The following is a 26,954-nucleotide window of genomic DNA, read 5'->3' as shown; positions in this document are numbered from 1 at the left end:
AACTAGCTTATTTTTAAAATTACTATCAATATGGTTGCCATTAGGCCAGCTTTTTTTAATTCCAGGTTAACGAGGTTGCAGTTTTCAGAGCTCAGTAACTAGCACAGCCAAGAGCTGAAAATGTGTTGCTGGAAAAGCGCAACAGGTCAGGCAGCATCCAAGGAGCAGGAGAATCGACATTTCGGGCATGAGCCCTTCTTCAGGCTCATGCCCGAAACGTCGATTCTCCTTCTCCTTGGATGCTGCCTGACCTGCTGCGCTTTTCCAGCAACACATTTTCAGCTCTGATCTCCAGCATCTGCAGTCCTCACTTTCAACTAGCACAGCCAGTCTACAAGGAGCTAGTTATTGAAAAGGTGGGTTGCATAGATTGGCAGAGGAACCCCACCCAGCAACAGTTCTTGGCCAATGACAGTAACAGCTGGATAGAAAATGAAATGAAATTAAAAAGGTCAACTTCAAACAGGTTTCACTCTTAGAGCAGAAGCTTGTTGAACAGGAGCACAGAATGAATCATTAAACTGTGCTATGGAGCTAAAACATTAAACACCAGCTCACCCATACCAAGTGGATCACCACTTCAGGAGCATAATCATTCTTTAAATGCCTTTAAATGTGAATGACCTTCATAAAAATTTAAAGGGAGCAAGTAATTCATTACTTTGTCTGGCATAACCACACAGTAAACATGGAAATTAGAATTGGAAACTTCATCAATTAGCTATTATGAATGATTTTAAAAGCCTTTAAAATCATATTAAAGAATTGTCACAGTCAAGTCAGAAGTTTCCCCTTATTCATATCCATGGAACCTATGCTTAGTCGGCAACTACATCAACAAATCTGAAATACAACGTGAGAGAAATTGACTAGCACCTGGATAGGAACTGAAGTGCAGTCCACCTTCTGTCCAAGTATACCCCACAAGTAAAGAGAAGTCAAAACTGCAAGTCAGTTGTTTCGAGAACAGTACAACGCAACTAGAAGTCCAAAATGGTCTGGAGCTCAGATTTATGGACAAAAACATATCTTTTTTTTTACAAAAAAGTACATTTTGTGCAAATCCTTGGTCAGCTTGCCTCCTTTCTCATCTCCCAAAGGAACCCACAGCTTTCATGAAAGAAATGGTAAGCTGCTAAATTCAGAGACCTCAAAGTCATTGAGCAGACTCCCTTGCAGCTATGGAGATATCCAAATTTGTCCACATTGATTTTTCTTTGACAGAAAGTTACTTGAACCATTGTTACAGTTCAAACATGTATTTAAATTAAGGACTGTTTATAGAGTCATAGAGCCATAGAGATGTACAGCATGGAAACAGACCCTTCAGTCCAACCCATCCATGCCAACCAGATGTCCCAACCCAATCTAGTCCCACCTGCCAGCACACGGCCCATATCCCTCCAAACCCTTCCTATTCATATACCTATCCAAATGCCTCTTAAATGTTGCAATTGTACCAGCCTCCACCACGTCCTCTGGTAGCTCATTTCACACCCGTACCACCCTCTGTGTAAAAATGTTGCTCTGTAGGTCTCTTTTATATCTTTCCCCTCTCACTCTAAACCTATGCCCTCTAGTTCTGGACTCCCCCCACCCCAGGGAAAAGACTTTGCCTATTTATCCTATCCATGCCCCTAATGATTTTGTAAACCTCTATAAGGTCACCCCTCAGCCTCTAACACTCCAGGGAAAACAGCCCCAGCCTGTTCAGCCTCTCCCTATAGTTCAAATCCTCCAACCCTGGCAACATCCTTGTAAATCTTTTCTAAATCCTTTCAAGTTTCACAACAGCTTTCTGATAGGAAGGAGACCAGAATTGCACACAATATTCCAACAGTGGCCTAAACAATGTCCTGCACAGCCACAACATGACCTCCCAACTCCTGTACTCAATACTCTGACCAATAAAGGAAAGCATACCAAACACCTTCTTCACTATCCTATCTACCTGCGACTCCACTTTCAAGGAGCTATGAATGTGCACTCCAAGGTCTCTTTGTTCAGCAACATTCCCTAGGACCTTACCATTAATTGTATTAGTCCTGCTAAGATTTGCTTTCCCAAAATGCAGCACCTCGCATTTATCTGAATTAAACTCCATCTGCCACTTCTCAGCCCATTGGCCCATCTGGCCCCAAAGTGCTCCCCCAATGATACCTCAGTCACCTGCCCTGCCTTATTTCCCAAGAGTAGGTCAAGTTTTGCACCTTCTCTAATAGGTGCATCCACATACTAAATCAGAAAATTTAGATTTGCCAGATATGTAATTGAGTACACTGAAGTTTGTTTGACAAAGAGTGCCTTTTGATTTTTTTATATATGTAAACTATCTAAATGTTTGTCCAATGTAAACATATTTACCAGCACGAAACATGATGCTGTGCAGTTAACATAATCCAGTGCAATTTCAACACACCATGTTGGCATGGATGATTGTAAACATAGCTAGAAATTCACTATAGCCATAAAAAGATTGCAAAGTTATTTGCATAAATAAAATGCTGGTCTCATTGGTTAATCATTGACTTATTTTCTGAAGCATTATTGTTTTTAATACATTTTGGTGTCCACCTAAATCATGACATATAAAAAAAAATTGTGTGTCTAAAAAACACCAAATATATTTTGTGCAATTTACCACTTCCTTAAAAAGACAGAAATGTTAAAAAAAAAACTGTTCCCAATTCTAAATTCTCCTTTTCTTTCCCAGCGCATTCAATCGCAGAATGTGGGAATGGGGTGGAGTAGGAAGCTGGAAAAAAAATCTAAAATTAAGTTTTTATTACCTTGCAATAATCACTAACATCGAAACCAAAGTGAAATGGCTCTGCTAGTTATGAAACCATATCTTTCAATATTTAAATATATCTGCCTTGTTGGTTTTAATTTTCTAAAGCTCAACATGCTTCATCTTTCCCTCTCTTCACACACACGTTACTCAGGAGTCTGAGTAGTGTATCCAGATCTACCTGCAGACTCACTGGCAATAAGGAATGCACATTCTGGCAAATCCCCTCCTCTTCCTGCAATGGAAGTCCTCTTTCTGCAGAGATCACACGAGAAAGTACTGAAATGAGCAATAAAAGGACTTGCATTTATCTGTTGCACTTCATGACCACAAGACATTCCAAAGTAACTTACAGCCAATGAAGTCTTTCTGATGCCTTTTGTAATGTAGGGAACACAGCAGCTAATTTGTGCATGGCAATTTTCCACAACCACCAACCTGACAATAATAGCTAAAGGTGTGATGATGTTTAAAGGGACAAATATAGGCCGGGCACTAGGAATAACCGAAAGAGAAGAGATAGGTAGAAACATAACAGCAGGGGAAGGATATTCAGTCCTTTTAAACTGCTGAACCATTCAAGATTAAGAACTGATCATCCACCACAAAGCCATTTTCCTGTGCTGTCCACACATCTTTTAATGGGTCATTAGTATCTAGAAATCTATCAATCACTGTTTGGAACTTACCAAATGACTGAACGCCCACAACTCTCTAGGGTACAGAATTTCAAAGATCACCAACCTGAGTGAAAAAGTTCCTCTTTATCGCGGTCCTAAATGGCTTGCCCTTATTCTGAGATGGTGTTCCTGGCATTATACAACCCTAACACCAGAGGAAACATTTTTTCTGCACCCATTCTGCTTAGCCATTTAAGAATTTTTAAAAAAAGTTTTCCAACTCTCGTGCTCTTCTTTGAAATAGTGCCATGGAATGTTTTACATCCAGCCAAAGGGGTAGATAGGGTTGCGCTGGCACACTGACACCACAGCATGGCACACAATTCAATTAGGAACAAAGTAATAGGTGCAGGTCACTCAATCCCTTAGGCTTATTCCATCATTCAGTTAGATCATGGTTGATCTGAAACATAGGATTATTTACCAGCCTTGGTTACATATCACTTCGCAGCTTTGTCTAACAAGAATCTAACAAACTCAGCTTTGGATTTTCCATTAACCCAAGCTTGAACAACTTTTTTTGTGCAACAAGTTCCATATTCCCATTCCCCCAAACAGTGGACAATAATTTATATTTATATAGCACCATTAATGTAAAACATCCCAAGGCGCTTCACAGAAACAAAGTGTGACACTGTGCCACAAGGATCGGTGCTCTGTCTACTGCTTTTCATCATTTATGTGAGCATAGGAGGTATAGTTAGTAAGTTTGCAGATGACACCAAAATTGGAGGTGAAGCGGACAGCAAAGAAGGTTACCTTAGAGTACAATGAGGTCTTGATAAGATGGGCCAATGGGCCAAGGAGTAGCAGATGGATTTTAATTTAGGTAAATGTGAGGTGTCGCATATTGGAAAGGCAAATCAGGGCAGGACTTATACACTTAATGGTAAGGTCCTGGGAGTGTTGCTGCTGAACAAAGAGACCTTGGAGTGCAGGTTCACAGTTCCTTGACAGTGGAGTCTCAGGTACATAAGATAGTGAAGAAGGTATTTGGCATGCTCTCCGTTATTGGACAGGGCATTGAGCATGGGAGTTGGGAGGTCATGTTGTGGCTGTACAGTACATTGGTTAGGTTACTTTTAGAATAGTGCGCGCAAGTCTGGTCTCCCTGCTATAAAAACGATGTTGTGAAACTTGAAAGGGTTCAGAAAAGATTTACAATGTTGCCAGGGTTTCAGCTACAGGGAGAGGCTGAATAGGCTGGGGCTGTTTTCCCTGGAGCATTGGAGGCTGAGGGGTGACCTTATAGAGGTTTACAAAATGTTGAGGGGCATGGATAAAGTAAATGGACAAGGTTATTTCTCTGGGGGAGGGGAGTCCAAAATTAGACGGCATAGGTTTAGGGTGAGAGGAGAAAAATTTTTAAAGGGACCTAAGTGGCAACTTTTTCACGCAGAGGGTGGTGCATGTATTGGATGAGCTGCCAGAGGAAGTAGTGGAAGCTGGTACAGTTATAAGGCATCTAGATGGATAAATTAATACGAAGGGTTTAAAAGGGATATGGGCCAAATTGGACTAGATTTATGTAGGATCTCTGGTCAGCATGAATGATTTGGACCGAAGGGTCTGTATCCATATTGTACAGCTCTATGACTCAAAGAGATTAGGTCTGATGACCAAAGAGCTTGTTGGAAGAGCCTTAATAGGAGGAAAGTTATGGAGAGAAGGGGAGCATCGTAAGAAGGAGTCCAGAGCTTTAGGTATAGGGAGCTAATGGAATAACTACCAATGGTGCACAAGAGACTGGATTTAAAAGTGCACATGCCTCAAGACAACGGCACTAAGTTTTCGCATGGGCTCAAGTTTACAGTGGGTAGAGTATCGGAGAACAGTCGGGGGTGCATTGGAACTGACAAGTTTAAAGGACATAGAGGCACAGATGAGACATTAATTATGCAAACAGTCAGGAGTTCTAGCTAGGGGACAGAGATTGGAGTGGGGAACAAAAAACAAATGGTTTCAGTCTGCCAAGCTCCAATTTCCTTTTCTTTAAAAAGGTTTAGGTACTTTATTTTGGACTCATCCACCAAAACAGTCTGCTCCTGTCAACCTTCTAACCTCAAACACTTCAATTAGATCTCCCTTTAAATCTTCAAAACAAAATACTGACCATTTTTCAACACTGACATTGTGACTGCTATATCAAACATTTTAACAAGCCATTTGAAAATATACTCCGTTCCACACATTACAATTTAAAACATTTAAAGATAAGTCATCTTCTCATTCAGTGAACCTATATCCACAGGCAATTTATCCTTGTACTCTCTGGGCATACTTAGTAGGCAAGTAAACAAGATGTTCAATTTTGCCACTGGACAGCAAACAGCAATTCCCTCCCCTTGGAGCATGCATGATGGCAAAACATGGCAATACAAATATTTTTTTTTAAAATTGAGGTTAAAAACGTGCTATACAAAGAAAGGAATGCTAAAATTTATCATGAGAGCAGACACAACATTTCGTACATTTTGTGAAACATTGAGGTCTTGCGATGGGATCAGAAACTATATAAATGTAATTATTTTTCATACACAGTGTCTTTTAACGAAAGCAATTGTAAATATTTAGTCACTTTCTCTACCCCAAAATACGATTTGCAATAGACGGGGTAATCTAACATGAACCAGCGTGCAAGCTTTAATTAATCAGAGTTAAAAATCACAACACCAGGTTATAGTCCAACAGGTTTAACTGGAAGCACACTAGCTTTCGGAGCGACGCTCCTTCATCAGGTGATAGTGACCGGATGAAAGATCGTCGCTCCGAAAGCTCGTGTGCTTCCAATTAAACCTGTTGGACTATAACCTGGTGTTGTGTGATTTTTAACTTTGTACACCCCAGTCCAACACTGGCATCTCCAAATCTTAATTAATCAGAGCTTAGAGCAAAATATTTGAGAAACTGCATCCAAGGCCACAAAATCCAAAGTGAATGCAGCTTTCTATTGCATACATATGGTACTCATCAATTATGGCACTTCTGAGAATCAAACACCAAGTGGAAGGAGTACAAAAATGCTGTTTACCATCCCATTAACAAACATCCACCTAAAAATCAGGAGCTTGCAAAGTTAATGTTAAAGAAAATCGCTGCAATACAATTTTTGGAATAGCGTTTGCAATTCTGGTTTCCCACCTAAAAGAAAGATGTTCTGAAATTTGAAAGAGTTCAGAAAAGATTTACAAGCATGTTGCCAGGGAGAATCCAGAACTATTGGGCATAGGTTTAGGGTGAGGGAAAAGATTTAAAAGGGTCCTAAGGGGGAGCTTTTTTACACACAGAGTAGTGTGTGAATGGAATGAGCTGCCAATGGAAGTGGTGGGGGCTTGTACTATTACAACATTTAAAAAGGCATCTGGATGAGTGCTTGAAATAGGAAGGATTCAGAGGGATAGGGGCCAAGTGTGAGCAAATGGGACTAGATTAGGTTGGGATATCTGGTCAGTGCTGCACATCTCTCTGACCCTATAACTCTGCCATGTAAATGGCAACTTGCAGCATGATGTGGATAGAAAGGTTCTGACAATTCTACACTCTTGGATCTCAGGAGAGCACACTCATCTCGGAGTCAGGACTTGACATCCAACTCCAGAGACCTTAGCACAGAATCCAGCCTAACTCTAAAATGTATCTTTCACATGAAGTTTTAAACCAACTGCCTGAACATGTGGATATAAAATTGCCATGGCTTTATTCCAATGATGAACACATTGGTCCAATACTTATCATTCATCCAAGATGACCAAAGCAAGATAACTGGTCATTACCACATTGTTGTTTGCAGGATGTGTACACATTGGCTGCCATGTTCCCTATGTTCGAACATTGAATGCGGTACAAATAACACTTAGACATGCTGGGAGGTATCAAAAGACTCTATCTATGCAAATCATTAACTTTCATTAAAGCATACCAACCATTACTCAGGTCCAACTCTGGCTTACAGAAGGCAATCAAAGCAATGATCAGCTCAGAACAAACACGCAACCAGATAACAAAAACAACTGTTCAAAACATGTGCACACTGCAATCTACTTTCTGCTAACAAACACTGGATGGCAAATTGTGGCTGCACTATATGAGAAGTGTCAAACTCTCTGCTGTGGGCATGAACAACACCATCCTACAACTGACCCCACTTTTCAACATACTCCAAGCCTCAAAGCAAATCTGTAATTATCCCTGATATTATTAAATAGGCACAGTGCAAATTACTGTTTTTGGCATGCTCACAACAGCTTCCCCATGAAGCAATGCACTTTCAACACAATACAATATTCTCCAGTTTCAAATTGCCAATAAAAAAAATTAATCGATTTTCTGTCATAAGGTGCAGCAGATTGTCTGTAATTAACTTTACAATTAAAACCAGAGACATCTTGTGGTACTAAAAGGGAATTCAATTTTTTTGTCTCCAAACTGTCCAATGACTTTCTGTCTCCGACAAAGTAAAAAAACTAACTCAGTTAACAGCTACGGTGAGAATGTCTTTGATGATTAATGAGCACACGTATCTCCGAGTCTTAGGCTGGAACTTTACCTCATTTTAAAAAATGGGATTTTATTTGTAAGTGTTACACAATTGTGTACAACATGTGAAGCCTGTCGCCTGGGCGTACATGCTCACTTTTTTGAAAATAAACCCCAAAATGGTGGCAGAGAGATATCATTAGCTTTGAACCAAGTGGGTTCAGTGCAGGCGGTAGTGAGGCAGTGGCAGAGGCAGAGAAGAATTGGCCCAGTGGCAAAAGCTGGTGCCTGTAAAGGGGAGACTACAACACTGATTGGGTCTATATGGACAGGGGTGAGGCAGTGGAGGGAGGATATGGTGCAGGCATGCTCAGGACCGATGGAGTCTCTTTAAGCGGTATCTTCTTTTTTCTCTTACGCTTAAACTACTCAAAATGGCACTGGATCATGGTGACATTGGAAAAGCTTGTCACTGTATTCTGTTTTCCTCACTGTGAAACATGTGACAATCATTCATTCCTAGCCTTAGACTTCTTCTAATTCCAAGTCGTTCCTTTATATACTGCCATGACTTAATGCCTGCAATGATACCATCAAATGCTCACAGCAAATGATTAACTTCAGAATGCAAAGCTCGATAAATCCCTTCAGCAATATAACATAATTCATTGCGTGGAACTTATTTGTAGATGTGCAGTTATCATTTAAAATCTTTCTTCCCTGCTGTACCATGCTGCTTGCCTTTACCGTATTTCTACCTTGACCTCTCTCTTTAGATTTTTAAGTCTGCCTTCATCTAACCCCACCTTCCACCTTCCCTTTCACAGCCCTAGTTATACAATTTACCAAGACACTGATCCCAAACTGGTTTAAGTAGGGCCCACCCCAAGGGAATAGCTCTCTCTTTATCCATGGCGGTGCCAATGTCCTGTAAGTCGAAGCTCATTCTTCTCATACCACCCTTTGTGCCAAATGTTTAAATCTCTAATCTGCTTAACCCTACGCCAATTGGCACATGGCCCAGGTAACAATCCTGTCAGCATCGGTCTTCATGAAAGAGAGTTTTATTTTTACCTGCGCATTCTTATGAGAATTCACTCAAGCAACAACTACTTCTGGCCTACCACTTTTAAACAGATTATATTAGCCACGAACCAACCACTCCTCAAAGAACACATTTTAACAGCTCCTCAGAAAAATTACACATCAAAAGGCCAAAGTTATGCTATAGTAAAATGTTATTATTTCTTGGTCTCCAATCCCCTGCACTATTTTGGCAATACCACCTCTGCTTTTATACACTTTCTGATAAGATGCAGGTCAAATTACACAATGCACAACCAGAGTTCTAAAAACCCATCAGCAAAGCTACAATTGATTAATTTAAAATTGTGCATCAATCTTGCTGCCTCATCTTTTGAATACTGCAAAACATCAAAAAACTATAACAGTATACTATTTACACCCACTTCAATTCAATTTTTAAATGTCTACCCTAGCAGTATTACACCATCATCTTTTCAAAGGATCAGTGCTACACAGACTGTCTTCGCATTACCACAAGCTGCAACTTACTTTCAGAATTAAAATTGCAGAAGAAAATATTTATAGTTTGGCAATTATTTTGGCCATGTTAGAGCATACTCAAACTTAGGGCTAATAATTGTGAAAAAAAAACTGCAATGGTCTCAGAACAAACTACTTAACGTTTCTAATTTTGCAATTAACGTTTAAAAATATTTTTAACTAACTTTGTAAAATACATTTAAACAATAAAATTAGAATACACCTCAGCCTAAGCAATAGAACCATGGCTGTAACTATCTAATTACTGTTCATTAGTTATTGTATTGTTTGATAATAAGTATTTTACAGAAACACATTCCAGAAATAGGGTACACAGATACACACACACACACACACACACACAAACAGACACACTATTGACCAGCAGTCTTTTGACACTAAACAAAACTGCAGCCAACAGATTATGTAACAACAAGTTATCTGATCTCAAAACTTTGATGGCTAATTCAGAAACATGTCAGGATAAATATCTAAGCATTGTGTTTAAATGACAATGTCATTTCTAAACCATCATTTCTCCTACATTATTTGGACTAAAGCTCATTTAGTTAAGAAGCAAGCTGAACTGCAAGGAAGACAGCTGGAGATCCAAACACAGATTCGGCATTTTGTTTGTAGCCATAATTGCTTGGAAAGGTAGGGGTAATCGATGTCTTAACTTTTGAGACAGATATTGTCACAGGACTAAAGTGGTCTTAATCACCAAAAAAAAAGCCAAAAGTACTGTGGTGTTGGTAAACTAAACCAGGTTTTCAACTGGTTCCCAAACAGATCAGTAAAAATCCAGATCAAACCCCTGGAACTTTCTTCCTAGCAGCACTGGGGCATGGCTACCCTTCGGGGGCGTAGTTACCCTTCGGGGGGGGGGGGGCATAGTTAGCCTCCTGGGGACTGCAAGACCTCAAAGGAACGGCTCACCAGTACCTTCTCAAGAGAAACTGTGAACAGTTGCCTAGCTGGCAATGTCCACATCCGCAGAACAATTTCTTTTTAAAAAGCAGACGTGCCAACTCTTCAAACATTACACCAATAGTTTGGAATCTGTGCCTGCTTTTTGGCATTTTAAATGACTGCACAAAGCTGGATTCACACTGCCTCGAATTGAAAGTGTAAGAGCCTGCACTCCATGGCAAATTACTCACTACAGTTCATGGCTCACATGCTGGTAAACTGAATTGGTGTCCCTTTTCAGAAAGGCTGGCTTTTCTCCCCCCTTCTCTCCTGACAAAAGGTGGACAACAGTGGATAAGGTGAATGAGAAAAAAAGTTACTGAAAATTAAAAAGTAGGTGGCAGGACACAAGGATTACCAAACAATACAGTTTCAGGAGGAGTGAAAGTTATAGAATATACTCGGTCTTCGTTTTCTTCAGACACAAAGAATTTTCATTTAAACTTTTTAAAGGCTGTTTTGGGATTACAAATTGGTCCTTAAATCATAGCTACCTTGGTTAATAATGGTACCAAATACTTTTATGTATAGGGCAACTTTACAAAGTCAAATAATACTGATTACTTAACTAATTCTGTTAAGTGTTTTAAAATGAAAATATCATGTTCTGGCATAAGATCTGTCAGAACTTTTCCACAATATGTAAAATAGTTAGTCAATTCCTCTACATACAATAAACAATTCCAAAACCAAAATAATGCTGGACACTAGGAACATCGAGTGGGGGCTATCAAGTACTTGGTCCCATGGAAGTGAGTTTCCTGTAAATCAATAGCAAGGCAATATTGACAGAAGCCAAAAATGGTCAATACTACACATCTCAATCACCAACATTTCACTGTAAGGACCTATAAAGTTATAATTCTGATGGCTGCCCTTGTGATTTAGGTCACTGCAGACATTTTCTAACATCGTGTATGAATGGAGTGGCCGAAACTAATAAAGTGTTTCCATATTTGGTTCCAAAGTCCTTTTGAATATCACTTTCAGTTCTAGGCATAAGTGCAGTCAACACAAAGGTGACTAGTGCAACAGATTCACTCCACTATGCTAACATTAGAGCAGTTAGGCCACAAATTCATAGGTTTTTTTGGGGGGGAGGGGTTAGAATGTGACCCATTATTAAAATAATCCATTACACATGAATTACTATAGTAAATGTTTGGCGCCTTAAACTGATTGATTTATGATAGACATATCTTGTGAATTGCTGAATTTCAAGTCAATTTATTGATGGCCAAACTCCCATCCGTGAGAGGGGGGGTCCACGGGGGAGGAGAGAGAGATGGGGTGGGGCGAAGAGAGAGAGAAGGGAGCGAGAGAGAGAGATGGAGTGTGAAAAAGAGAGGGGGGGAGAAAGAGAGAAGAGAGAGAAAGAAAAAAAAGAGGGGGAGAGAGAAAGAGAGAAAAAGAGGGGGAGAGAGAAAGAGAGAGAGAGAGAAAAGGAGCAGAGAGAGAGAGCGGGGGGGGGGGGAAGAGAGAGAGAGAGAAAGAGAGAAAGAGAGAAAGTGAAAAAGAGAGGGGGGAGACAGAAAGAGTGTGAAAGAGAGAGAGAGATGGAGTGTGAAAAAGAGAGCGGGGGGAAGAGAGGGGAGAGAGAAAGAGAGAGAGAGAGAGAGATGGAGTGTGAAAAAGAGAGCGGGGGAGAGGAAAGAGAGAGAGAGCAAGAAAAGGGGGGGGAGAAGGAAGGTACAGAACCTTTTAAAAGTGCATTGAAGTCTGTACATTTACTTGTATTGTATCCATCGGGAGATGAATACGTACTTTGAATAGGAAAAAAATTACAGTAGCATCTAAAAGTATCCAAGCCATAAACTAATATTTCTCCTTTCCCCGAAAATAAACAAGGTTCTCATCAGCGCCACTCTCCCTGTTTTTCCAAGGTTGTCAGAAATAGCACTTTTGTACATGGTTTTGTCCTGCAATACAAATACTGAAATCTTTCATCTGGCCTCAATATAAATCCCACTCATCTTACACTATGGTGTAATAATTTAACATGTTTTCAGTGACATTTCAAATGTACTTGTCAACTGGTTATGTCAGTTTTTCATGCTGTCAATTTTACCAGTTATACATAATTACATCATGGATGTATATAAAAGTAAGGTTATTCTTTGTAGCTGCACAAGTACTTCATAGTAAAATTGCATAAAGCAGGAAATCAACTCATGACTACAGGGAATGCAAAATAAATGAGCAACCCGCCCAGTTCATCAATCCAGATCTCCAGCGTACAGACACTAAACAGAAAAAGAGTTACAACTGGTCAACAACATGGATTTCAGCATTGTGGTGCAGTCTGCACAACCGCTGTTACTTTACAGAGAATGATTAGCTATACTACACATTCCCAAAGCCTTTAATCCACACCCATTACAGCATTCTGCCAGCACCAACACTCAGTGGAGGTGGAGTGGGACGCTAGGCAGATAAGCATTTCAAAGAGATGCGGTTTGGGGGGCGCAGGGCGAATTCATGACTGAAAGGGGGTTTTAGAAGCCCCAGGATTTCTAGGTAGTACAATGGCTGCATCCTCATCAAGTCAGGCAACACAAGGCAGAGCTACAGACAGCAGAAGAAATTATGCCCAGTAACTGGTATTGTTCCAGCGTGGCTGGTGACTGAATTACAATCAGTTTCTTTTGCAGGACTCAACCCCAGCCTCAGTTTAAGACAGAACATTTTTCTCCCCTTCGAAAACGTTTTATTCACAAAATTTGTTCAGGTACTTTACAATAGAATTCAAAGGGTGGAAATTCAAATGATGCAATTTAGTTTATATATAGTAATCCAGGGCATCTCAATCCAGTCTCCATGCAGATTGCACCTACATTTGCACAGCATTAAATATTGCCTGAAATATACAGCCCGGGGAGTTTTACACCAGTTTCAAGATGCTATAAGAACATAGTAACCTTTCCCCACTGAGCATGTGCAGCAGATTCCCCACTCATTTAGCACACCCCAGTCTCTAAAACATAGGAGTCTAACAGATAGTGGAAAACTACGAGTTGTCTCTGCGCGCATCCTTGGAATTAGATTAGATTAGATTAGATTAGATTACTTACAGTGTGGAAACAGGCCCTTCGGCCCAACAAGTCCACACCGCCCCGCCGAAGCGCAACCCACCCATACCCCTACATCTACTCCTTACCTACACTACGGGCAATTTAGGATGGCCAATTCACCTGACCCACACATCTTTGGACTGTAGGAGGAAACCGGAGCACCCGGAGGAAACCCACGCAGACACGGGGAGAACGTGCAAACTCCACACAGTCAGTCGCCTGAGGCGGGAATTGAACCCTGGTCTCTGGCGCTGTGAGGCAGCAGTGCTAACCACTGTGCCACCGTGCCGCCCACAAAAGTTAAAAGTTAAAAATCACACAACATCAGGTTATAGTCCAACAGGTTTAACTGGAAGCACTAGCTTTCGGAGCACTGCTCCTTCATCAAGTGTGCTCCAAACGCTAGTGCTTCCAATTAAACCAGTTGGACTATATCTGGTGTTGTGTGATTGTTAACTTTGTACACTCCAGTCCAACACCGGCATCTCCAAATCCTTGGGAATAGTTTGTAAACACAGTCTTGTGTGATGGAGCTACTTGAGTTGAACTTCAACAAAACCTCCTGCATCTCTTCCAGGTAAATGCAGAGGAAACAGGCCCTTCAAAGCACCCCAAATACAAGATGCAGGATGCTGACATGTGAGTGTGCAGGAAGGACACAGAGGTGAAGATATCAGAGTGTTTGTTAAAATTAATGTAGGGCCACTGTACAGAGGCTCCAGTCATCCTGCGGAGAGGGGCGGGGGGGAGGGGCGGGGGGGGGGGGGGGGGGGGGAGTGACGGGGGGGGGGGAAGTGACGGGGGGGGGAGTGACGGGGGGGGGAGTGACGGGGGGGAGGAGTGACGGGGGGGGAGTGACGGGGGGGAGTGACGGGGGGGGAGTGACGGGGGGGGGAGTGACGGGGGGGGGAGTGACGGGGGGGGGAGTGACGGGGGGGGGGAGTGACGGGGGGGGAGTGACGGGGGGGGGAGTGACGGGGGGGGGGGAGTGACGGGGGGGGGGAGTGACGGGGGGGGGGAGTGACGGGGGGGGGAGTGACGGGGGGGGGGGGGAGTGACGGGGGGGGGGAGTGACGGGGGGGGGAGTGACGGGGGGGGAGTGACGGGGGGGGAGTGCGGGGGGGGAGTGACGGGGGGGAGTGACGGGGGGGGGAGTGACGGGGGGGGGGTAGACGGGGGGGGGTAGACGGGGGGGTAGACGGGGGGGGTAGACGGGGGGGGGTAGACGGGGGGGGTAGACGGGGGGGGTAGACGGGGGGGTAGACGGGGGGGTAGACGGGGGGGGGTAGACGGGGGGGGTAGACGGGGGGGGTAGACGGGGGGGTAGACGGGGGGGGTAGACGGGGGGGGTAGACGGGGGGGGGTAGACGGGGGGGGTAGACGGGGGGGGTAGACGGGGGGGGGTAGACAGGGGGGGGTAGACAGGGGGGGGAGTAGACAGGAGGGGGTGTAGACGGGAGGGACAGCTCGGGGATGGGGATGGAGGGGATGGGGATGGAGGGGAGGGGAGGGGAGGGGAGGGGAGGGGAGAGGGGAGGGGGAGGGGAGGGGAGGGGGGTGGGGTGGGGCAGGGGATGGAAGTGGAGGGGGGTGGGGCAGGGGACGGAGGAGTAAGTCACTGTGCATGTGGGCAGTGCAGGACAGGATGGCTGCCTTCTGTCACTGGGCACGGTTCTCGCCTGTTGTAGGGTCTACTCCACAGACACACCCCAGGGGTTTGTATTTCTTCCTTGAGCAGCTGAGTCCATGAGCCCCACCTGAGACTGGAGGGCCCAGGTATGAAAACCTCACAATCAACCGACATCACCTCCACCCTCTGGCCAAAAATCAAAACAAAATAAAAAGTTTGACAATGTAACACCCGCCTGTTAAAATGTGACGACTGGTGGTAACACTGTTTCTCCTAATCCGTTGAATGTGAAGGCAGCTTTCTGGGGAAATACTTGTACAACAATGCTCTTAATATTTTAATCTCTTTGCACTGATCTGCTTTACCCTCAACGCGATTTTTTATTTAGACATTTCTGCTCAAAAGACGATTTTTTAAAAAAAACCCCTAGGGGCCCGAGGCCACCACGTTCCGTTACAGCACAATTTCCACCCAATTTTAGCAACGCGCTTTCGGGGAGCTTGATGCCAAGAAAATCTCCATCAGAGACAGAGAGGGGAAGAGAGAGAGAGAGAGAGAGAAAGGGGTGGGGGAAAACAAAAAAAAACCGAAGCCAGAGCACAGAGAGAGAGAGGAAAAAAAGGCAGACAGTTCTTACATGGCTGCAAATATAGGGAGTTCCAGCTCCCACCGTTAAATCCAAACGTTTTGCGGCGATTCCTGCGGTCCGGCAACAGCTTAAAGCTGGATTGGCAGCATGTCCCAATTCACACAGGAAAGAGGGAGGGAGAGAGAGAGAGAGAGAAGTTCCCGACTCAGTGCCTTCAGGTCTGCTTCCTCCCTTCTCCTCCCTCTCTCTCTCTCTCTCTTCACTGGCGAGCCACCAGTTGGTGCTCAGAGCTGACAGAGGAGGAGCCTCAAGCCGCTGGAAAAGCACCAAACCTCGGTGTGTCTGCCGCTGGTGTGGGACTCCCACTTGGCCCGGGGCAGACTGCAGATCCCCTCCATCCACAGCCCCAGCGGCAAACCCGGGCTCCACCCGTTCCACTGCGGACGCTTGGAAACCCCCCCCCCCGAAATCCGTATCACTCAGTGCATCTAGCGAACAATAAGCAGCTGTGCAATGAACAGCCACTGCAAAAAAAATGCTGCACCAAAATATTGCCTTGTCCACATTACTGAGGTTTACTGATTACGCACTTCATCCCAGTCATGATTCATACTTATTCCAATCACTTGCGAAACGCATAGTTTTTAATTCTGTGGAAGTTAAACATGTATTTGCAAGTGGGAATGTTGTCTTTTATCTTACAGGGACTGGGAGGGAGTTATGGTACAGTTACATGGGACCTCAGCTTACACCCCGTTTCTTTGAATAGTGGGCTCGGCTCTGTGCACGGCGAGATTTATTGGCGTGATCCTGGGAGCTAAAAGGGTTAGATTGACAGCAGATTGCATAGACAAGGTTGGTATGTCTTTGAGTGTAGAAGCTTAGAGGGTGATCTAATTGAGGTGCTTCATAACAACTAAAGTCTTTGCTCGCGTAGAGAGAGAGATAGCCAGTCAAGAGAATCTAGAACAAGGGCACATGACATTTGTGTTTGGCAGTTTAACCATGTCAAAAAACATTTTTTTTTTCCACGAATAGTGGTGAAAATCCAGAACTCTGACAAAAGGTTAGTGAGCCTGGATTAATTAAAAATTTCCATTGAGATTTATGTATTTTATTGGACAAGTTGTGATGACAACAGGACCAATAACAAATAATTGCATTTATTTAGCCCTTCTAATGTAATAAAACACCACCAGTTTCTTCACGTGAGCATAATAAGTAGAACTTGACAGTAAGTACTGCTAAAGGTAGGTAAGCAAAGAAAAACCTGGTCAAGGAGACAGGTCTTAATGTGTGACATAAAGGAGCAAAGGGTGATAAAGAAGCAGAGAGATTTTGTGCAGAATTCCACATTTTCAGCTGAAGGCACAGCTGTCATTGGTGGGATAATAAAACCAGGAATGAACTTTCCAACAAGCACCACGACATGGCTTGGCTGGTGGTGAGAAGGGCTCTGCCGGTGGGATCCTTCATGCACGCCCAGACTCTCTGCACCACCGCACGCTGCCCTTGAAGCAGCTGTGGAGAGGATGAGACGGTCACACACCTCCTTCTGGAATGTACCTACGCAAAAGGAAGTCTGGAGAGGAATGCAGTGGTGTTTGTCGAGGTTTGTCCCGAGCAGCTCCATGACACGGGACTCCATGCTCTACCGTCTGTTCCTGGGACGCACACTGAGATGAACATCAACTGTGCCTGGAGAATCATCAACTCAGTGAAAGACGCTCTTTGGTCTACCTGAAACCTGTTGGTCTTCCAGCTGAAGGAGTTGACTCTGACTGAGTGTTGCAGACTGGCACATTCCAAGGTCCAGGACTATGTGTTGAGGGACATGCCGAAGCGTGGGGCAGCTGCCGCCAAAGCGCAGTGGGGAAAGACCACTGTATAAAGGTCTGCCTGCTGAAGAAGAATGGGGTGACCCACTCAGTAATTGGGCTCCACTGACACCTCAGCTAAACATTAAGAGGCTGGATGGTTAACATACAAATGACTCAGTCTGATCTATGTAAAGACATGCAATGTGTACATATGAATAGCATCACCAACTGTACAGATACCAAAAGATTTTGATGAATAAAATATATTTTTGAAATTAAAACAAAATCAGGAATGTTCATGAGGTCGGAATTGGAGAAGGGCAGATATCTGAAAAGGTTTGTGGGGCTGGAGGGATTACTGTCCAAAGAAAGTGAGCAGCGAGGCTCCCATTTAAAATATGGATGAGGATTTTCAAAGCAATGCATCGCTAAACTAGGAGTCAACGTGAACACTGGGGTGATGGGTGAGCAGGACTTAGTGTGTGTTAGGATACAGCAGCAGAATTTTGAATGAATTTAAGTTTATGGAGGATAGAAGGTGGGAGGCCAGCCAGAAGTGTGTCAAGATAGTTAAATCTAGAAGAAACAAAGTTTTCATGAGCAGATGAACAGAGATAATCAAGGTGTGTAGATGAAGTTAAAGTACAGATCAATCTACAATTTGAGGAACAGGCTTGGCCAGTTAAATGGCCTCCCACTTAATTTGTTATACAAAGTACTGAGGCCTCCAGAGTAGAGATTACTCAGGTTGAAGTATGTGTCTCTTAAAGACTTACAGTTATATAGCAATGAAGCATCCTTGCAAAACTTTTCCCAAATATTTCATTGATCAGTTTCTTTGGGTTCAGTGCTGTGGACCACTCCTTTAAGCAACCCTCCTTTGGTACAGTCTGGAATGTGCTCCTGCTCCAATAACATTTAGGTAAACTTAGCTACCCTAAACCCCAAACAGAAACCTTCAGGCATGACTCTGGTTCACTGGAAATAACACAGACTCTCTGGTGATGGAAGAATCAACCTCCCACTGGTAAAAAGTTGAACTGTAATAGTCAATGAATAGTTACGACCATAAAATTTAACCATAAACTATGGTTTTCACAAGACATACCATGCTCAGAAAATAAAAACAAACACCAAGCACAGATGCTCTGCATTAACATAAAGTTGACATGTTGTTGATATGACGCTCATTACCATGGAATCTCTGTCCTGTATTATCAGTGTTCCCACCAGCATAATGACTGACTGGATGCAGTCAGGCCTGAGGTAAAGTTCCAAATTAATTTGAAGATATTCTGAAACAAAGGGAATTGAAGAAAACAGTTTTCCAAAAATTTGACAATAACATTTTCTGGCAGATTTTCATGCCTTTTGTAAAATTTGCTTAGATATTAATAGCTTCCACAATAAATTCCCTCAATTACATAATAACACACCTGCATCAACACATTTTCTACCTTTTAAAATAATAAACCTTTCAGAGTTGTCCTGGTGTCTACAACCAAATCTAAGAAAAGTGCTCTCTTCTCAGAGAGACAACGCTAATAAACCAAATTGAACAAAAGGGAAATGAAAATATAAAGTATTTCCATTAACAAAGAAAGCCTTCAGTCCCTGTGGTGCCTCTGGTGATGAAAGGCCCCCAAGCACACTGGGAAATACCAGCATGGACAAAACTGCAAAATAAAGGCTCATTATCGTATTTAAAGTTCCAACATGTATCTTTGAGTGGTCTCCCATGCACCTTTTTGCATCAGATAGAGTCAAAAGTGTGGGGTTTGTGGATGCTTTTGATTCTGAAAAGTAGATAGCTCAGACATTTAGCTCCCTCCCCTTCACCACCTAACCCAAATTCATCCTTTAAATCAGATTAAAATACAGTCCTAAAAGTTGCCTGGTTCAATTTCCAGTAAGTTTTAATGCAGCTAATTTTACCTTGAAAAATAATTCCTTTGGTAATTCACTGCTTGTATTCATTTTCTATAAATACAAAGTCCTCCTGAACGATAGTTATGTACACAGTAATCACATAGAATGTGAAGCTGAAGCTCCCTTTTTCTGATACCTGGTGCAATCTCTGTGTTACTATCTCAGAGAACCATATCCCAATGGAGATAAAGATCAATGTTTTGTCTGCACTATTTCTGAGCCAGGCCTGTCCATTTAAAGGTAATCTGTATTAAGTATTCATTTGTAGTTGCCATAAAGTTGACTTAGGAATGCATTGATTGTAAAGCTTGATGTAATCAGAGGTCACAAATGGTCAAAAGTCGAGACTGATTCCCATTAAGTGAGTAAAATTTCCAGGATGGCTCTAAGTTTCTCCTTGTAAAGAAAGTCCTAGATTCAATTGCCAATCTGTACATAACTCAGTATGTTAAAGTTAACATCAGCATTGTTTGTTAGGGAAGAAAAGTCAGAATGTCAGTTTTTTTTTATTACTAGCCATTGACCCAGAATTAGATTAGATTAGATTCCTTAGAGTGTGGAATTAGGCCCTTCGGCACAACCAGTTCACATCGATCCTCCGAAGAGTAACCCAGCCAGGCCCTTTTGCCTCTGACTAATGCACCTAACACAATGTATGTGAATCATTTGTTTGATTAGATTAGATTCCCTACAGTGTGGAAACAGGCCCTTTGGCCCAACCACACCAGTAACCCACCCAGACCCATTTCCCTCTGACTAATGCACCTAACACTACAAGCAATTTAGAACGACCAATTTACCTGACCTGCACGTTTTTGGACTGTGGAAGGAAACCAGAGCACCCGGAGGAAACCCACGCAGACACAGGGTTGTGATCATACAGCTACCAAATCTGCATTTCGTGTCTCCAGAGAAAGATCATAAGACAATAAAACAGAGGAGCAGAAATAGGCCAATTGGTCCATTTATCTGTTCTGCAGTTCAATGAGATCATGGCAGAACTAATAATCCGCAATTCCAATTCCTGTTTTATTCCCATGACCCTTGATTCCCTTACTGAGTGAATATACTTACTGCTTCAGCCTTGAAAGCCTTGTATGGTAAAGTATTCTACAGTTTCACTACCCTCAGACAAGAAATGCCTCCTCATTGCTGCCTTATTCTGAAGCTATGCCCTGTGGTCTTAGACTTTCCCACAGGGAAACAACTTCTGTGCATATACCTTGTTGCATCCAATAAAATTGTATACGTTTCAATAAAGTCATTTCTTATTCCTCTAACATTCTATGAATATAATCCCAACCCATTCAATCTCTTCTCATAAGAAAATCTATCCTCTAGAATGAGCCTAGAGGACCTTCTCTGGACTACCTCCAATTCCAGTATATCTTTCCTTCGATAGGGGAAACAAAACTATTCACAGTATTCCAGATGTGGGCTACTGCTTTCTATAGTTTTTAACAAATCTTCTCTATTTTTATACTCTATTCCCTTTGAAACAAGGGCTAACATTCCATTTGCCTTACCTATTCCCAAACCGGAATGCTAGCTTTTAGTAATTCATACACAAGGCCCCTCAAATCCTGCTACGCTCTAGCTCTTAGTCTCGAAATAATCTTTAGCTCCTTTATTTTTCATGTCTATCTCCCTCTGAAGACCCTTTGTGTCATCCTCATCTCTTGCATTCCCACCTACTTTTGTGTCATTTGAGAACTTGGTGATAGTATATTTACTCTCCTAATCGTCAATATATATTGTAAATAATTGTAGCCACGGCACTAATCGCTGTTGGACTCTGCTACTTACTGAGTACCATCCTCAAAATGCCTCCTCTATTCCAACAACTGCCTGCTATTAATTAGCCAATTATCTGTCCATGAAAATATACTTGGAGTTTAATTTAGATAAATGTAAGGTGCTACATTTTGGGAAAGCAAATCTTAGCAGGACTTATACACTTAATGGTAAGGTCCTAGGGAGTGTTGCTGAACAAAGAGACCTTGGAGTGCAGGTTCATAGCTCCTTGAAAGTAGAGTTGCAGGTAGATAGGATAGTGAAGAAGGCGTTTGGTATGCTTTCTTTTATTGGTCAGAGTATTGTGTACAGGAGTTGGGAGGTCATGTTGCGGCTGTACAGGACATTGGTTCGGCCACTGTTGGAAAATTGCATGCAATTCTGGTCTCCTTTCTATTGGAAGGATGTTGTGAAACTTGAAAGGATTCAGAAAACATTAACAGGGATGTTGTCAGGGTTGAAAGATTTGAGGTATAGGGAGAGGCTGAACAGGCTGGGGCTGTCTTCCCTAGAGCATCGGAGGCTGAAGGGTGACCTTATAGAAGTTTATAAAATCATGAGGGGCATAGATAGGATAAATAGACAAAGTCCTTTCCCTGGGGTGGGGGAGTCCAGAACTAGAGGGCATTGGTTTAGGTTGAAAGGGGAAAGACATAAGAGAATTCTAAGGGGTAACTTTTTCACGCAGGGGGTGGTTTGTGTATGGAATGAGCTGCCAGAGGAAGTGGCGGAGGCTGGTACAATTGCAACATTTAAAAGCCATCTGGATGGGTATATAAATAGGAAGGGTTTGGAGGGATATGGGCTGGGTGCTGGCAGGTGGGACTAGATTGGGTTGGGATATCTGATCGGCATGGACGAGTTGGACCGAAGGGTCTGTTTCTGTACTGTATATCTCAGTGACTCTATACTAGTCCCCAACACCATGGGCTCTTATTAAGTTGCCTTACAAGTGGCAACTTAGCAAATATAGAGAACACTACTTTGTGAACAGCAAATAGAGTAGGCTGGATTAAGTTGCTTAACCTGGAAGGAGTGTTTGGGGTGTTGGGACAGTGAGGAGGAAGGAGGTAAAAGGTTAAATGTTATATCCCTTATATATATGGTTAAATATTATATTACACAGAAAGGTAACCTGGGAAAGGAGATGAGATTTTGGGGATGATTGAGGTGTGAACTGGTGTGTCATGGAATTATTCCCTTGGAATACTGTCTGGAGAGGATGTGTTTGATGATGGCATTATGTTGGAGGTGGCAGATATGGTGAGGATAATCCTTCAAAGATGGAGATTAGTGGTGTGGAAAGTGAGGAGAAGAGAAACCCGATCATGGTTCTAAGTAGAAGGGGAAAAGGTAAGGATAGAAATGTGGGAAATGGGTCAGACAATGTTGAGGACCCTGTCAACCTCGGTAGTTGGGTGGGATGTTTTTTGGGAGTAATCTTCACCCGAGGGAAAAGGTAGACATGTCAGAGGCACCATCGTGGAAGACCGCATTATTGAATGGGAGATCAGAGAAGTTGGGAGAATGGAATGAAGTCCTTACAGCAGGAGGTAGCTGAGGAAGCCCAGGGAGTTTGGTGATGAATAATAGTGGACAGCCTATTCCTGGATATGGAAACAGAGAAGTTAAGGATAGAAGAGGAAGTGTTAGAGATGCATTAGATGAAGATGAGAGAAAGAGGAAAATTAAAAGTAAAATTGTATAATGTTTCTAGTCCTGAACAAGAACAGGAGTAGCACTGATACAGTCACAGATGTACTAGAGAAAGGGATGTGGGAAAACAAAAGGCTCATTGCATTCATTTAACAATGTAATCAAGTTACGTTTTACAATCCCTTTTGCTATACACCAAATTTGAACAGATGTGCAGTATTACAGAAATAAAATATTACTACAGTAGCTCTGTCGCAAGTTTAAATGTTTTTCAAAAATAGTTCAATCCAGAATTCTGGGGACTCCTTGTTTATCAAATCTCCTTTGTTCCTTTCCTCTTGAATAGAGGACAAATTCTTATAAAGCCCACTACTTCTCCACAGCAGGATCTGCTTTGTTTCTCTTTGTCTGTGTCTCACAAAAGCGGCTGTTCCTCTACCTGAGTTACTGAGGGATGGATTAAAAACTGTTACTTGGTCTCAATGACAATCAGCTGGAATTTCATCCCCAATGGCACCCACATCACACAGGCCTGTCTCCAATCAGCGGTGATACTCAAAATTTCCAATCTGACCTGAAGTTAAAGGAGATATTTTAAAACATAACATTTGTGTAAACTCCAGCATTCGTATTACTTCCTTAAATTATTGAAATTTGACTCTAAACTTTTTTATGCTTTAAATGATCCTTTATTTTTGCTACTTAGTTAATTTTTGTGATTTTCTTTTCCATAGCTCTCTTTAAGATGTTGCTACCTGCTGTTCTGCAACTCCTAAATGCCATGCACCTTTTTGCACCTCAAATAAGTGGTCACTGACCATGACCTTAAATCATGTTGGCATACCAATTCCATTCATGAGAATGAAAACTTCATTGGGTTCATGAAGAGACGGAACATAGAAGTCAATGGTGACACTCCCTATCACCCTGGCTGAAATCAGCCAATACACATCAGACAGAGAATCTACCTTGTAACCTTGCATTGTGTGTGGATCATTTGTTTGATTAGATTAGGTTCCCTACAGTGTGGAAACAGGCCCTTGGCCTAACCAGTCCACACCAACCCTCGGAAGAGTAACCCATCCAGACCCATTTCCCTCTGACTAATGCACCTAACACTATGGGCAATTCAGCATGGCCAATTCGCCTGACCTGCACATCTTTGGACTGTGGGAGGAAACCGGAGCACTCTGAGGAAACCCACACAGACACGGGGAGAATGTGCAAACTCCACACAGGCAGTTGCCAGAGGCTGGAATCAAACCTGGGACCCTGGTGCTGTGAGGCAGCGGTGCTAACAACTGAGCCACCATGCTGCCCTGAAACATGGGTGAACCTTTTGACCTAATTTGTACATTCATAGAATAAATTTTCTTTATTCAGCTGGAAGAATGGTAGTTTTATAATTGGAATGAAAATAATTCAGATATATCTGTTTGTTGGGATGTTAATTTTTTATAACCATACCTGATACAAAACAAACTGAAAAATATCCATCAGATACCAAGTGAAATTAATGGAAGCTTTAACAGCATTGAGATGAGAGCACCATAAAATGAATAGAAGCATGTCATCATCGATCAAAAGCTGTAAGTCAGTGTTAAACCACAAGTCTGTTCTTGATGTATTATTTCTGACAGCAAGATTAGATACAATTACCCATCCTTTTGTCTGAGATTGTTCTGGTGAAAGGCAAATAATTCCAAAATGACAAAGTTTTTGTTAATATTTTTATAACATTTTTTGTCTTCTTGGGACTTGTATTTACTGATAAATGTCCTTGAAAAGGCATATTGCATATGTTAGTTTCAATTCCCGCTGTTTCTCTCTCTTCCCCTATTCATTTACAGGGACAGACTATTTACTACCATGTTTTTGCCAACAGGAACTAATGAAGATGATGACAATAGGAAGATTGTCTTGTGTGCCCTCTTCTACCTCTGCTCAGAAACTAACAGGTTCCTATTTTCCATCTCCCATCGCAGGGTAGAAATGAGCCAGTGAAAGAAATTACACACCAACAGATGCCCTAGGAGTATCAACCATAAGCAATTGGGTTTGAAAAAGGAGATGACACCCCAAGCTATCTTTTAAAAATTGGAACATTGCCTGAACAATGCTTTTTATGTAACCGAGTTTCTGATAGTGCAATACCAATAGTATCATCACTATTTCTGGATAGACATTCCAATGAGCAACATTCACAAAATTCCAACTCTTATCTGTCCTTGTGACATGTCTGGTACAGGGTGCAATTACTGGATGTATTTTAACAAGTTCAGTGTCACTTAATCAAAATTTTAGTATCTTCCCTGGCTCTTCTTTTACTTCTGTATTGCCATGAGCAAAATAGCAAAGGAGATAATCTCTGTTACCCAGTCACACAAAAGGAAAGCATCAAAGTAGAATTTAAGAACAGCAATCGAAAGTAACAATGAAAAAATTGTTATTTCTATTTAGCAGGTGTGCCAGGTGCTGGGTGTGATTCTGCAATTCTCCACATAGCGAGCACTTGCTCTGAGCCACATCTTTGACATAGACATCAGGCAAACATGACAGCAGCAAGAATCACTCAGGTTCCTTTCTTAATGCACAGAAATACCAACAGCTTCTCAGTGTACAGCCTCACTGTGTACAACAATACCACTCATGGTTGGGTCCCATGCATGAATCCATTTAACTGTACTATCAGTGCTGCCCTTTGCTCCTTGCATATACACCCTTTTGGGTGGTGGTCCACCCCGGTACTAGTGGGAGTGATGGTTGCAGTAAGAATGGAGCTTTGAAATGGTGAGCAATGGAAACCATCAATGACTGCACTTCTTTTAAAGGCTAAAGTGATTCTTCATCATTAAAACTTCATATATAATCTATCCATATTTGCAGTGTTGACACTAGAACTGTACATAAAATCAACAACACTATAAATATGAAAAAATAATGATGCTGCAGAATTTAATTTTGTCTAGAAAATTCACCCTGTTGCAATGAAATTGACCATAAAAATAGTCAACATTATTATAAGAATGTTTGTGGAATAAAATAGTCTAGCAATTTAAATTCTTACTGGACAGCAGAAATACTTTGATATTGATTTCCAAACAGAAAATCATTGTTCTGACAGTGAAGTAACTTAATATTCAAATATATTACCTTGAATACCATCTACATGGAGAATTACCAAACAACTTAAAGGAAAACAAGTCTCCTTTTCCAAGCTATCAGTTGCTATGGTAACCATTTATAGATGATGCATGCTGACAGTGATGTAATTTAATAATAAACACCGTGACCCATTTTATCCTGACAGACATTTGGAGATTATGTGAACAATCAGCTGTAGATCACTAGATGCAGACTGATAAACTACACGCCCCTATTATTTTTCCCTTTGAAATCAATTAGTGAAAGGGATGGAGTGTGGTCAACGATTCAATGGATTATTTCAAAATCTGGAGTAAATTGATTATATGCATCTCCAATTGGTCATAATGAAATTGTCTTATTGTTCTCATGCACATGGAGCTGAAGACAATTATTGTGTGAAATACAATGGTTGGTGGAGATTTGCATGCACGTGATAAATTCCTTTGTGGATGGAATACAGAAAACAGGTATTCCAATTAATAGAAAAGGAAAGGCTAGTATTAAGCTTTCTTAATATTGAATCCCACAAGTTCAGAATATGACCTTGTTACACTGTTTTTCATACTCCACCACCCTCTCCCAGCTGTATCTTGTCTGTGTCTTGTTGGCTTTTGCTCTCAGGAGAGTAGACCCATTTCCTCCTTTTCACAGTTAACATTTACATCTATTTTACATCTCTATCTCTCCTTTACAACATTATCACTGTCCATCTTTTGTCATAGGCCAATGACTATCTGTTCTACTCGGTCCTCCCCAGCCTCTGCCGCTAATCTAAAAACAAATCTTTCTGGCTCCTTTCTGTTCTGAAAAGGAGTCATACTGGACTCAAAATG

General features: G+C 42.0%; 1 protein-coding gene across 2 annotated transcripts in view; it reads right to left on the bottom strand.

Annotated features, from left to right (window-relative positions):
* Nucleotides 1-26,954, bottom strand: part of ripor1 (RHO family interacting cell polarization regulator 1) — a 324,487-nt gene that overhangs the window by 197,723 nt on the left and 99,810 nt on the right. Inside the window, exon 1 of one of the 2 annotated variants that reach the window (XM_072547435.1) lies at nt 15,824-16,197. The exons of the other annotated variant lie outside the window; for it this stretch is intronic. The gene's annotated coding sequence lies outside the window, so the exon portion shown is untranslated. Of the gene's footprint in view, nt 1-15,823; nt 16,198-26,954 lie in introns of those variants that run through there. 2 annotated transcript variants of the gene reach the window in all.

This window comes from Chiloscyllium punctatum, chromosome 26 (assembly GCF_047496795.1).
Source record: "Chiloscyllium punctatum isolate Juve2018m chromosome 26, sChiPun1.3, whole genome shotgun sequence".
Classification (NCBI taxonomy): domain Eukaryota; kingdom Metazoa; phylum Chordata; class Chondrichthyes; order Orectolobiformes; family Hemiscylliidae; genus Chiloscyllium; species Chiloscyllium punctatum.
This window is presented reverse-complemented; position numbering and strand designations above follow the sequence as displayed.